Consider the following 12,310-nt stretch of genomic DNA (forward strand, 5'->3'; position numbering starts at 1 on the left):
ATAGTGTGGAGAGGGTATTTTCAAGATGCTTCTTAACTTGATTCTGGCTCAAGACAAGAAGCAACTGTAAGTGTTGTAATGGAGTTACTAAACCCTGTGCCGGGGCTGTGATGCTCACTGTTCACGGGGCACCCCTGCCCAGAGCAGCCACTCTGCGCTCACACTCTTCCATCGTCATGGGGCTGCGTACTAACCCATCCTCCTGTGGACGCCACTGTCCAGCCCGGCATTTAGCTCGTTTGGAGAGACCACATACTGGAGAGCGCAGCTGCTTTTTGGTGAGGTAACCCGGTTCAGTGTACTGCTGATCCTGGCAGTGTCACCTAGCAAAACGGGAAGAAGCTTCCAAACACCTTTAGTCCTCTGCTTCGTGCTTCTTGAGAAAGCGCAGTGCTCCCTCCAAGTAAGTGTGAGTGAAAGTTAGGCTATGCCCTGAGCCCCTTTCATTAAAAAAGAAGTAAGTGTTTCCTTTTTTACCTTACTGAGAGGCTGTCAGCTAAGGTGCATAGGATCATTACCATGATCATGCACAATTTTCCTGAGTCATCTCAGCTGCCTCATTCAGAATTATCCTCATTTAAGGAACAAGTGCAATTGAGTCAATTGAGTACAAAAAAAAAAATAGATCCTCTTAATTTTTTATGCTACATAGTAATCTTTATAGCCCCCTGTGAAGGATTCCTTATCATAGTATAAAATATCACACCCAGTGCTATTGAAATACCCCTACTAGGTTTTCTTAATAACCTGTGTCATTCTTAATAATGGTTGTAGACATTTTATCTTCACCCTTTAGAGGCTTGGCATAGCGGTCATGTCTAATTGACCTAGACTTTAGGGAAAGTGTACCTAGATAATTAACTGTCTTAAAATTTAACTGATTGTGATATCTGAGTTAATTTAGGAGAATTTTATCATATACTGGTTTAATTGGACACTTGGATAAGGAAGCCAGCACATTGATTTGTAAGCAACGTCAGTCTGCCAGCTGTGCTCCATTATGTTCTCTTGCTCTCTACATCTCATCAGCAGATTCTGCATGTAAGAGAAGAGGGTCTGGGGAGATGGCTGAAGGGTTAAAGGTGCTTCTCTGTAAGCCTGCCGACTGGAGTTCAGATCCCCAGCACCCACGAAGCTGGATGCAAGAACAGTGTATGTATCTGTAATCCCAGCATGCCTGCAGAGGAAAGCAGTTAGAAGAGTCCACTCACAGGACAGCTAATCTTGCCTTCCCACAGGAAAAAAAAAAAAAAAAAAAGACAGACTATGTCTCAAACCAGGTGGAGGGAGAAGACACCCAAGGCTGCCCTCATCTCCACATGCGGAGAGTGGCATTACCCAGAACAAGTTGGAGCTCTTTCGTGGCTCTTTTGGGTCCTGCAGTAGTGCCAAGGTCAGGGAAGCCACCAGACAGGTTGGTAGAAGGCTGCTCTTCCTGCTCCACATTTGGAGGAGATACGAGCAACTCAGTTGCCAGTCAAGGGGTGTGGCTGATCTGCCACCTATCCTCCCTAGCTGCTTAATTTGTGTTGAGTCCCTAGTCCTTGAAGCCTTCTCCCTATCTGTGACTACAGAACAAGACTGCCTCGCTGTGTGTCCCCATATTGTAGCCTCTTGAACTCAGTGGTATTGAACCATTTTAAAAGGCATCAGGGCAGGGGAATATTCTGTTCTCAGTGCTTTCTGTGGTTGGTTGTAAAGAGGCTTTAGAGGCAAGTAGGAAGGCTGGCTTGAGAAACCGTACAACACTTCTGAAAGTTCTTGTCCCTGAGGTCCAGTGGCAGCTGAGCCTCTACTCAGGGAATGCCTAGGTAGCCCCAACCTGCTTCCTTTTCCCAGAGCGTTCTGGAGCACAGGAAGTAAGGGAGGAGGGCTGGAAGGGGACAAGCTCTGGGACTCCCCTGGAAGACAGTGACAAACCTTATCTGTTCCACTCTGCTTGGGAACCTAGGATGGGCCTACAGACCCCAGGGGGAAATTCTCTTAAGTTGTGACCCTAGGACAGTGCTGGAAAGAAGAGGGCAGGAGAGGCAACTTGCCCACTTGTGCTTTTTGTCTGTCTGTATATTATAATCAGTTGATCCTTACACTTGTTGAAGTAATTAGGAATTAGTAAATAGTAAAATAGTTAAAGTAAGGATAAGGACATTACTTAGGCCTGGAGGGAAGCCAAGGCTGCCCTCAGCCAGGCGCTGCTGTGCAGACCTCACCATGGCCCCTGTCTCCAAGAGCAAGAGGGCCTTGAAAACTGCAATGCACAGAGAGGCAGCAAGGAGCTGCATTCGCATGGGCTGTAACCTGTGCCTGGCTAGGTTGGGTCCACCTGACTCCGGTGAATAGCAGAGGCCCTGCTCTAGCCAGTGAGTTGCCAAAAGCACTCGTGATGAACAGGAAAGGACCAGTACTTTCTGGGAACACAACAATGGCCTTCCAGGCAAGGTGGGGGTACAATCTTCACAGTAGCTGAGCTGACCATGGCCTGGTTGGACACTGGGGAATGATAGATACATCAGAGATGACATGAGAGCTGACCTGGAAGACCTCACCTTCACATGTGCCATCCTACCTCCCAAACAGCTCCCCTTGCAAGATTTCTGCCTATGAAAAAGCAAAAGAAGTGGGTGGTGGGGCTGGGAAGTCAGACCGCAAAGGACCCGAGAGGTGAGGGGAAATGTTTTAATAAGTTGCTCCCGCTGGGCGTGGTGGCGCATGCCTTTAATCCCAGCACTCGGGAGGCAGAAGTAGGAGGGTCGCCGTGGGTTTGAGGCCACCCTGAGACTACATGGTGAATTCCAGGTCAGCCTGAGCCAGAGTGAGACCCTACCTCGAAAAACCAAAATAAATAAATAAGTTGCTCCCTCCTCAGTAACTTTTGGATCCTATATTTGAGTTATTCACATACACACAACCCTTGGTTTTCTACTGCTATCCATAAGAGGGGAGAGAGACTAGAAAATAGCACCCTACTTTTCTATTAAGAAACAGCTTCAATTACAGACCAGGGAGTTGAGTGAGTTTGACCTCCCCACGCCTGCATGTGACCCTGCCTGGGAGAGTCAGTGCACTCAAGTTCCTTTGCCTCATTGAGATAGAAATGTGACTCAAAAATCCATTGAGTGTTGATCTGGGGGCTTTTGAGAAATTTTTGTTTGTTTATATAAAGTGGATTTTTATAAGACATGGGGAGCTTTTTTAGTTTTTCTAAGAACAAAATCACAATAAGTCACTTTTTATAAGACTTAGATGATAACCTCAGTGATTATCATCTAGCAAAACCAGCATGAATAAGACAAGAGCCATCTTAAAATTACAGAGTTTTAGGCAGGCATGGTGATGCATGCTTATTGATAACTAAACATCATGGACTTTGTATAAGCCCAATTACAATATTCTGATATCTGGAAAATTCTGATACTAATAAAAAGTGGAGTTTACATATTTAAGGCACATGAGGCTACAGAGTGTAAATTTTCTGAGAAATGTTTTAGATGATTGTACCAGCAAAAAATAAAGGTAGGCTGCTGTTGAACCTCCTTGTCACACTAGTAGGCTCTACCAGAGGATCACGCTGAGCAGCCAGGAGAGACCAGTTTCTAGTAGCATCTGAATTCTAGGCCCTGAATATTGCAACAAATCTCACCTTCCCCTCCTCCCCACCACACATTGTTATTTAAATCTGGGTTGAGTTTGAATTACGAGCTATGGCAAATCCTGACCAATCTAACACCTTGGATCATGTCACCCTCTTATTCAGAGACATCTTGTGGCTCCCTATGTTCCCCTACCCTTACCCTGTCTCCTGTCCATCTTTCAAAGATTGTCTCTCATGCAACCTACATTAGGATGTCATCTTCCTTGTGGCTACCCAAATGTGAGCTTAGTGCCCATAATATATCTCATATGCACCCAGCACGCACACGTGCATACACACGCACACTTTTATTTATTTGAGAGAATGGGCATGCCAGGACCTCCAGCTGCTGCAGATAAACTCCAGATACATGTACCACCTTGTGCATCTGGTTTATGTGGGTCCTGGGGAATCAAACCTGGGTCCTTTGGTGGCTTTGCAGACAAGCCAAAGACCAGCACCTTAACAGCTAAGCCATCTCTCCATCTCTCCAGCCCTCATTTGAAGTCTCTTGAATTAAAGGTTTTTCTGTTACTCTGTGCCTTACACATAGGTGCTCAGCAAACCCCACAGAAGAGTGCCTGACCTGAGGACTAGTGTACGTTTAGTGAGGTGGCACAATGAAGGGCACCTGTCCCCCTGCTCCCATCCCAGGCCTCCTCCAGGATGCCACACCGTGAGGAAATCACCATAGTAAAGCAGAAATCTCACAGGGCTGTGGTTCTCAAAATGTGCTCCTCTACCCTCAGTAGCATTGTCGCCTGGAAGCTTAGGAAGATGCACAGTCTCAGCCCCAGCCTGGAACTCCCAAGTCAGATGAAGTCTGTGTGGCAAGCTGTGTTTTATGAGCTGGAGCTGCTGTGGAGATTCTCACACCCAGGTTTGAGCAACACTACCATGAAGATTTCAATTTATGTTCATTTAAAATTACACATTTTGGGCTAGAGGGATGGTTTAGCAGTTAAGATATTTGCCTCCAAAGCCAAAGGACCCAGGCTCAATTCCCAGGACCCATGTAAGCCAGATGCACAAGGGGGGCGCACACGTCTGGAGTTCATTTGCAGTGGCTGGAGGCCCTGGCGCATGCACTCTCTCTCTCTCTCTCTCTCCCTCTTGTCAAATAAATAATATTTTTTTAATTATGCATTTTGCTTTTTGAAATTTGTATGTATCTTGTGACTTACAGATGAAAAATAACATACTATTCATCCTTCAATGATTATGATTATTAATGCTAAGCAAAATTTTGCAAAGGTATCATTTGGATAACTTTTTTTTTTCTCTCTCTCTTTACAAGAGTTACAGACATTCTTCAGCCTTCTGGATGTGTGTGTGTTGTTATTTTAGGATTGGGATTCCCAAACTAAAGGTGAAAGGACAGAACTAACAAAAAAAAAAAAAAAGTAAGCGAAGAAGAGCATCCACATAGTGTGCATTCTGGGTGGACGTGTACAGACGAGGGCGGTACTTGCCTTTCAAACCTAGCAAAGGCAAAGAGCAGGAGGAACGGAGCGTCCATAGCTGTGGGTCTGGGGCACTTATGAATGTGCTGTTAAGGGGAAAGGATTGGATCAAACTGAAAAGGCTTGTTTGAACATTGGATTTAGATTTTTATTTTTATTTTTCATTCGTCCTAATTCAGAAAGAAAGAGAGGGAGAGAGAAATAACCTTATGAGATGCCAACCTGAGTTTCAGTCTCTTCTTTCTCTGTCGTTCCCTACCCCTCTCCCTAACTCCCTCTCTCCCTTGTTCCTTCTGCCCCTCCTTCCCCCTTCTCCCTCATTTTCCTCTCAGAAAGTACCTACAGAAATCTGTGCTGGGAAACTTTTTCTGTTATATGTATCATATGAGATCATTGAATATGCACACTTCATTTTATTGGCCACCTTTTCCCAAGACATCACTAATGAAAACCATTTCACTGCAGAAGAAACCTGGTAGAGGTGAATTCATTTTGCCATTTTCAGAGGCTGTAGAGCATCTTTAAGTTTGCCACATGTCACCCTTTAACCCTCCAAAATATGATTTTTACATCTTAGGTGAAGCTCGATGCAGAAAAAGTGGTTTTCTTTGGTCAATTACTTCTCTGAAAAAGGGCAACAATGCCCTCCAGTCTGAGACTCTTTAGTACTCTAGATTTTTCTGTCTGAGAATTAATTCCCTTCTTCAGAAAAGGTGGATCTGTAAGTCAAATGCAGGGCACCTTCCTGCTGGGAGCTGAGCTGCCGGGCCAATGGGATCACTGGACAGTGCTAGCTTCTTCCTCCCACTGCCAAATATTTCAGAAGCTCTGGGGAGCCCCATGGAGGCTCCAGACCGAGATCACTCTCTGTACACTTTTATGGGGTACTGCAGCCCTCCCAACCTGCTCCTTCTTCACTCTCACTTGTACCCTAGTCCTCTGCTAGTTAACCACTGTTCTTTGAGTCACACAGCTGCCAAAGCTATGTAAATGTTTTGGTATGTGTATGTGGTGTACATGCATGTTGGGACGCATGTGTACACATACATTTGAACATTGGGTGTCTTCAATCTGTGTGTGTGTGTGTGTGTGTGTCTCCATGAGGACAAATACAGGCACATGTATGGAAGTCAGAAGACAACATTGGACATCAGTCTTCATCTACCTTGTATGAGACAGGATTTCCCTGCGGCACTCACCAGGCTAGCTGACCCACAGCTTCTGAGCAGTTCTCCTGTCTTTGCCCCCCATCTTGTCATAGGTACTTTGAGATTACAGATGCTTGCCCCAGCATCCAGCTTTTCCACAGGTTCTCAACCTTACGTAGCAAGTGCTTTTATCCACTGGGCCATCTCCCCAGCCCTCCACTTCATTTTTTTGAGACAGTCTCCCATTCACCTGGACCTCATAGATTCAGGTAGACTGATTCAGCTAGCAAGCCCCGGAGAGCCCCCTGGATCTTGCCGGACACTGGGATTATATGTGTGTGCATTTACATAAGTGCCAGGGATCCAAGCTCAGGTCTTCATGCATGGCAAGCACTTTTCTGACAGCCCTCCTGTGGGTCTTTTAAATCTTTTGGTTATGTGGTTGAAGGCACGAGACAGAGGTCTATACTTGGGTTTCATGGAGTTCTGATACTTGGCACCCCAATTTCCATAGGACCCAGAGGTGGTAGGGGGAGGGTCCTCAGGGCTCAGCTTTGCTGGAGTCAGTAACTGTCTCCAGCTACACTCAAAAGTGTTGCTTTCTTCTGTCACTTAGACAATTGCATTGGCACTTTTTTGCTATTTTCTCCTAGAAGGTCCCTTAGAATTCCCTACAGATAGACTTTTGTAGATTCCATCCCACCGACCTTCCAGATAAGCCCAAGCAAGTTGGAGCCTTAGCCATAAACAACCCCCGGTTTCCTAAACCAGAGCATCTTGAAGATTCCCGCAGGTTACAGTGACCTACAAGCGCCAAGCCTAGATCTTACCCACTAGAAAATCAGATTTAGTGAGCTTGACGTGTGGACTGGCCATCAAGAGACTAAATATTCTTCCATAGGTGACTATGATGAGCCACCAACATGGACAGCCACTGTCCTGGGCATATGTGCTTTTAGCACAGTCACCCTGTCAGGTGGGCTGTGTTCATGGCCCAGCCCCTCAGGAAAGGAAGCAGAAGCTACAAGAGATTGAGTACCACCCTAAGATCCCCCACACAGCCTGCAAGTGGTGGGGTAGATGAGTTCCACTCTACATAAAAAAAACCCAGGCAAGAAATTTGAACAAGCCAAGCTGGGCATGGTGGCACACCTCTGCAATCCAGCATTTGGGAGGCTGAGGCAGGATTACAAATTCAAAGCCAGCCTGGGCTACAGATTGTCTCAAATCCAACCAACAGAAAGCAAATAAAGGAAGCCTCAATAAAGTGTTTCGTTTGTTCCTCTCACATAATGGAAGCTCAGGACAGCCTGTCCAAACAGATAAAGTGACCCCATAGCCATTGGGACTCCAGTTCTCTCTGTCTTCAGATGGACTGCCTCACACATGATCAGGTTTGCTCAGGATTAGGGCCACTATGGAGCCCTAGACTTCACACCCGCATTTGGAGTAGAAATAGCCAAAAGGTTGCCCTGAGATAGACAAGTTGTCCAGAGTCCCCAACCAACAGCTTGTTAGTGTCCCTAATGTCCGGGAGGCAGTGTCTCCATTTAGGGCTCCATTTGTGGAGGAGAGGGTAGCATGGCTGTTAGGAGGGTCACCAAAAGTGTCTGCCTCGTTGCTGTAGGTGCTGGCCCACATGTGACTTCTGGGTCTTTGAAAATCAATCCCTAGGATTTAGTGATCGAGATTATTGTTTAAAAATGACAACTTACAGCAAGTGTGTTTGGGATCCCATTGTTGGTTGAATGTCTGCTGTATTCAGTTCAGTCTGGCTTCTTTTCAGTGATCAAAATATTGTGAGAACCTGCCATGTGAACTGTGATGGGGATTTTTGATTTCCAAAGCAGAAGTCGGTGGGGATTTCGGCATCAGTTCTAAACAGCTCTGCCATTTCAGCAGCGGCTGGCAAGAAGACTCCACTGTCATTTTGTTAGATTTTAGCAGTAGCAGACATCACTGCTATTCCTGTTCCTTCTGTGGTGGAGGGTTCTGAGACTCCATACGGCCGCTTCCTCTTTCTTTAACTCAAGATTCGCCCTCCCCTAGCTCATTGCCTCTGTGGTCCTTAATTGAGTGAAACTAGCCCACAACTAACTCTTCAGCCTCTTAGTGACCACACAGAGGGGTGCCCTGCTACTTGGCACCACCTGAGTCTCTGTTTTGCTGGTGAACCCACCTGCTCAGACCCCATCTCAACTGTGCCTGTGGTTTCTGGCTCTCTGCTCCCCTAAGGCGGATCTTGTACCACTGCTCCCACGGTCCCACCGTGCCCACTGCTCTGCCCTGTACAATCGATCTCCTGAGTGGGGAGAGTTGCCAGTTCCAGCCATTAGACCCTATCAGAAAAATTCCAGAAAGGTTAGAGTCCCAAGCAAGGTGTGACTTATCTATCACCGCTTCTAAAACTATGGGTTGTAACTCCATATAGGTCATGCAACTGAATGTGGAGGTCACAAAAAAAACTTGGCAGCAGTAAAAGTTTTCTGGAAGCATAGCCATGAAAAAAATTGCTTCAAAATCAACCACAGAATGAATCCCTGGTGCTTCTGGTGGTGCTCCCGTGCTGCACAGGGTGACTTCACTGCAGCCCTCCTCCTGAGCATGCAACGTGCACTTGGCACTTAGCATGGCATCGTGCCACATAATGCCTACGAATGCTATCTGAAATCCCTCTGCTCATATTAGAGATGATTATATGTTATGAATTGCAGCATTGTTGCTATATGTATAAAATTGTCTGTTCTTCCAGAAACAATGGTTTTTGGTAGTGGAAAACAAAGACTTTCCATATTTTCCTACCATCATTGTTCAGCATGTAAGTATCTTTTTGTTGTATGGTGTTAGAATTTCCATTTTTAAAATTGCTATTTGAGTTGCTGCTTTGAGTTTCATACAAAAAAAATCATTCAATGAGTTTTAGCTTAGAATGAAGACAATGTTAACAATTTCTGAAAGGACCTTAAACATATTTCTGCAATTTGTGTAGCAGAATTCTCAGCATTGATGATTATAAAATAAAAATATAAGGGTTGTGGAATGGAGAGATGGCTTGGCAGTTAAGGCACTTGCCTGCCAAGCTTAAGGACCCGTGTTCAACTCATCAGATCCCATGTAAGCCAAACACACAGAGGTGAGGCAAACACAAGGTCTCACATGCCCACTAGGTGGCACAAGCGCCTGGAGTTTATTGCTTTGGCTGAGGCCCTAGCATGTCAATTCTCTCTCTCTCAAATATGTATATACACATATACATACGTATATATTGGGGTTGGAGAGATGAGTCAGTGAATAAAGTACTAGCCATTCAAGCATAGGTATCCAAGTTCAGAACACCTGACACTTGTGAAAAGCCAGTGCTTTGTTGGCATTTGTAATCCGAGCCATGCACAGGGGCAGAAGGAAGGTAGAGACAGGAGAATCTGCCAGAAGCTCAGAGCTTGCTGGCTTGGAAAATACAGCAGTGAGACTCTACTTCAAAAGAGGTGGAAAGATGGCTAGGAAGATGGCTGAGCGATTAAGGCACTTGCCTGCAGAGCCTTAAGAACCTAGGGTTGACTCTCCAGAACCCACGTAAGCCAGATGCATATGATGGCACATGCATCTGGAGTTCATTTGCAGAGGCTAGCAGCTCTCTCTCTCTCCCTCTTTTTTTTCTCCATCTCCCTCTTTCAATAAATAAGTAAAAAAGAAAGAAAGAGAGAGAGAGAGAGAGAGAAGCAGGTAGAAATGGGAGACTCCTGAAAGCTGTCCCCTGACTGCCACACATACACAAACATGCTATGGCACATGTGTGCACCCCTACACACAACAGGACACACACCAAAACAGTCTATTGACTGAAAAACATTGAAGATGCTTTTCTATGTCTCACAGTATCAAAATACTCAGCCAAGAGTTAATTCTTGTTATAAAAATAAACAAGTGCATCCATCTCATGAGAATGCAAATTTTAATGTATGTGTATGTGCATGTATTTGTGTATGTGTGGGAACACATGAATGTGTGTATACCTGTGCAACATGTGGACACATGCATGTGGAAGCCACAAATCAATGTTAGGTGTATTCCTACATCACTTTCCACCTTTTTTTTTTAATTGTGAATTTTACTGTATGGGTATATTGCGCACTGGTCATGTTCCCACTAAGTTATACTCTTATCTTCCCTCTCCCCAACCCTCATTCTCCTGAGGGCACTCCTTAGTGAGATTATCAATATTCACTGTGGGGTCATGAATGAACCAGTCAGTCTCTGTGATCGGGTCAGTGCCTCAGGATACTCTTTTCCACCCTGGGGCTCTTACAATCTTTCCAACTCCTCTCCCCCAATGTTCCTGAGTCTTGAAGGACCTGTTCTAGGTCTATTTTAGCATTTAGCTTTCTGAAGCCTCTAATCCTCAGTGTTTCCCTCCATCTCCTTGGAAAAGGTTGTCAGGTTAGCAGTGAGAGTAGCACTCATATGTAATCTGTCAGTTTCTCTGTAGTGTTTCCTGGGCCCTGACAAATGTGCTAGAAATAACTCATCTCCTGCTAGACAAGCAACTTTGTTTTCTTGTTGTACTGATGGATCTTGGTTCTCCTGGATATTCTACACCTGTCAAAGCAGTTTATCTAACCAGGAGTGAGAACATGTTCAAAGGGGACAAATGTATACACTTAGACTTTTAGAAAAGCTCTTTAGAAACCCTCTCTCTTTTTCAGCTAAAGAATGGTGAGAGCTTCCCTCAAGAGTCTACATCCCAAGCATAGGCTTCTGTCTTGGTTCTCTTGCCAAGTATGAATTCCTTCCCACTGAGAGGGCCTCATATCCAGTCAAAGAGCATTTGATTATCCCCAGGGCCTGTGTGCCACTACTGCACAAGTGTGGACATCTTGCCCACCTGGTTAATTTTGTAGCTTGCAGTATCCCCTGCTTGTTCATGGTGTTGGTGACCATTATCCCCCAGCACCTCGAATAGCACTTTCCAGCACTATAAAGACTAGCAAGCAGGGAGCTGGCTTCCTTCTCGGTTCCAGCACAATCTCTCTATGTCCTATAGCCACAGTCTATGTTGCCTTCAGCCACAGAGTTTTGTCATTTAGAGCTGTCCACCTTATTTTTTGAGATAGTGTCTCTCACTGACCCTGAAGCTCACCAGTTTGGCTAGACTAGCTAGTTAGCAAGCCCCAAGAGTCAAGAGTCCCAGTGCTGAGGTGACAAGTACCCATTGCCACCCTCGGCTCTTATGTGGGTGCTGGGGATCTGAACTTAGGACCACACACATGCAGGCAAGCACTTCATCCATGGAACCACCTCCCCAGGCCTGAAACACAGGTCTTAATGATTTCTTTTCAGTAACTTGTTATTTGCATACTCATTTCGTATACCTATATGCCTGGGGTTGTGTAAAATTTTCTCAGACCAAAAAGGGGTTGCAAGTGGAAAAAGTTTGAGAAGCCCTGTTCTGTATCGTAAAGAACATACCTAGGGGGTTCCTCTATAATTTGCTGGAGGGATAAAAGTAAAGAAATGGGAGGGGAGGAAAGTAGTATTTAGTAAGTCCCTAGTGTTTATCTGGACTGGGAAGTTATTTTCTTGACCTAGTTGCAGCTTGGCGTATGTATATTAGTCACTTGCTAAATGAACTTGAGTAATGGCGTTTCCTGATGGAACCCCAAGGCAGGGTCTAGTGTTCACAGAAGATTTCAAGGCTTGCTTGAGACTGAATAGTGCAGAAGTGACGGGTGAGATTCACATACAAGACACAGAATCCTGCTTCCTCTAGGATAGAGACGACGTCAAGCCGACATACTTGCAAATGGAGGAGGAAGTAAATTTGTTCAACTCCTGTACTGCTTCCACAAGGAAGCAAGATGGGAGATATCAGGAGGCCTCACACAGGGCCAGAGTTCCCTCAGGGAGACAGGACAAGCTCCTTCAGCTCATGTGGTGGCTTCTCCATGCCCAGCATTTGGAAATCCATGTCCGTCACCTCTAGGACCAGCCATGACCAGGGCAGTAGCCTCACTTGGGAGCAGAAGAAACAAGTCTCCTGGAGAGGCAAACAGCTCTGAGCAGAGCTGTAC

Source organism: Jaculus jaculus, chromosome 3, assembly GCF_020740685.1.
Source record: "Jaculus jaculus isolate mJacJac1 chromosome 3, mJacJac1.mat.Y.cur, whole genome shotgun sequence".
Taxonomy (NCBI): Eukaryota; Metazoa; Chordata; class Mammalia; order Rodentia; family Dipodidae; genus Jaculus; species Jaculus jaculus.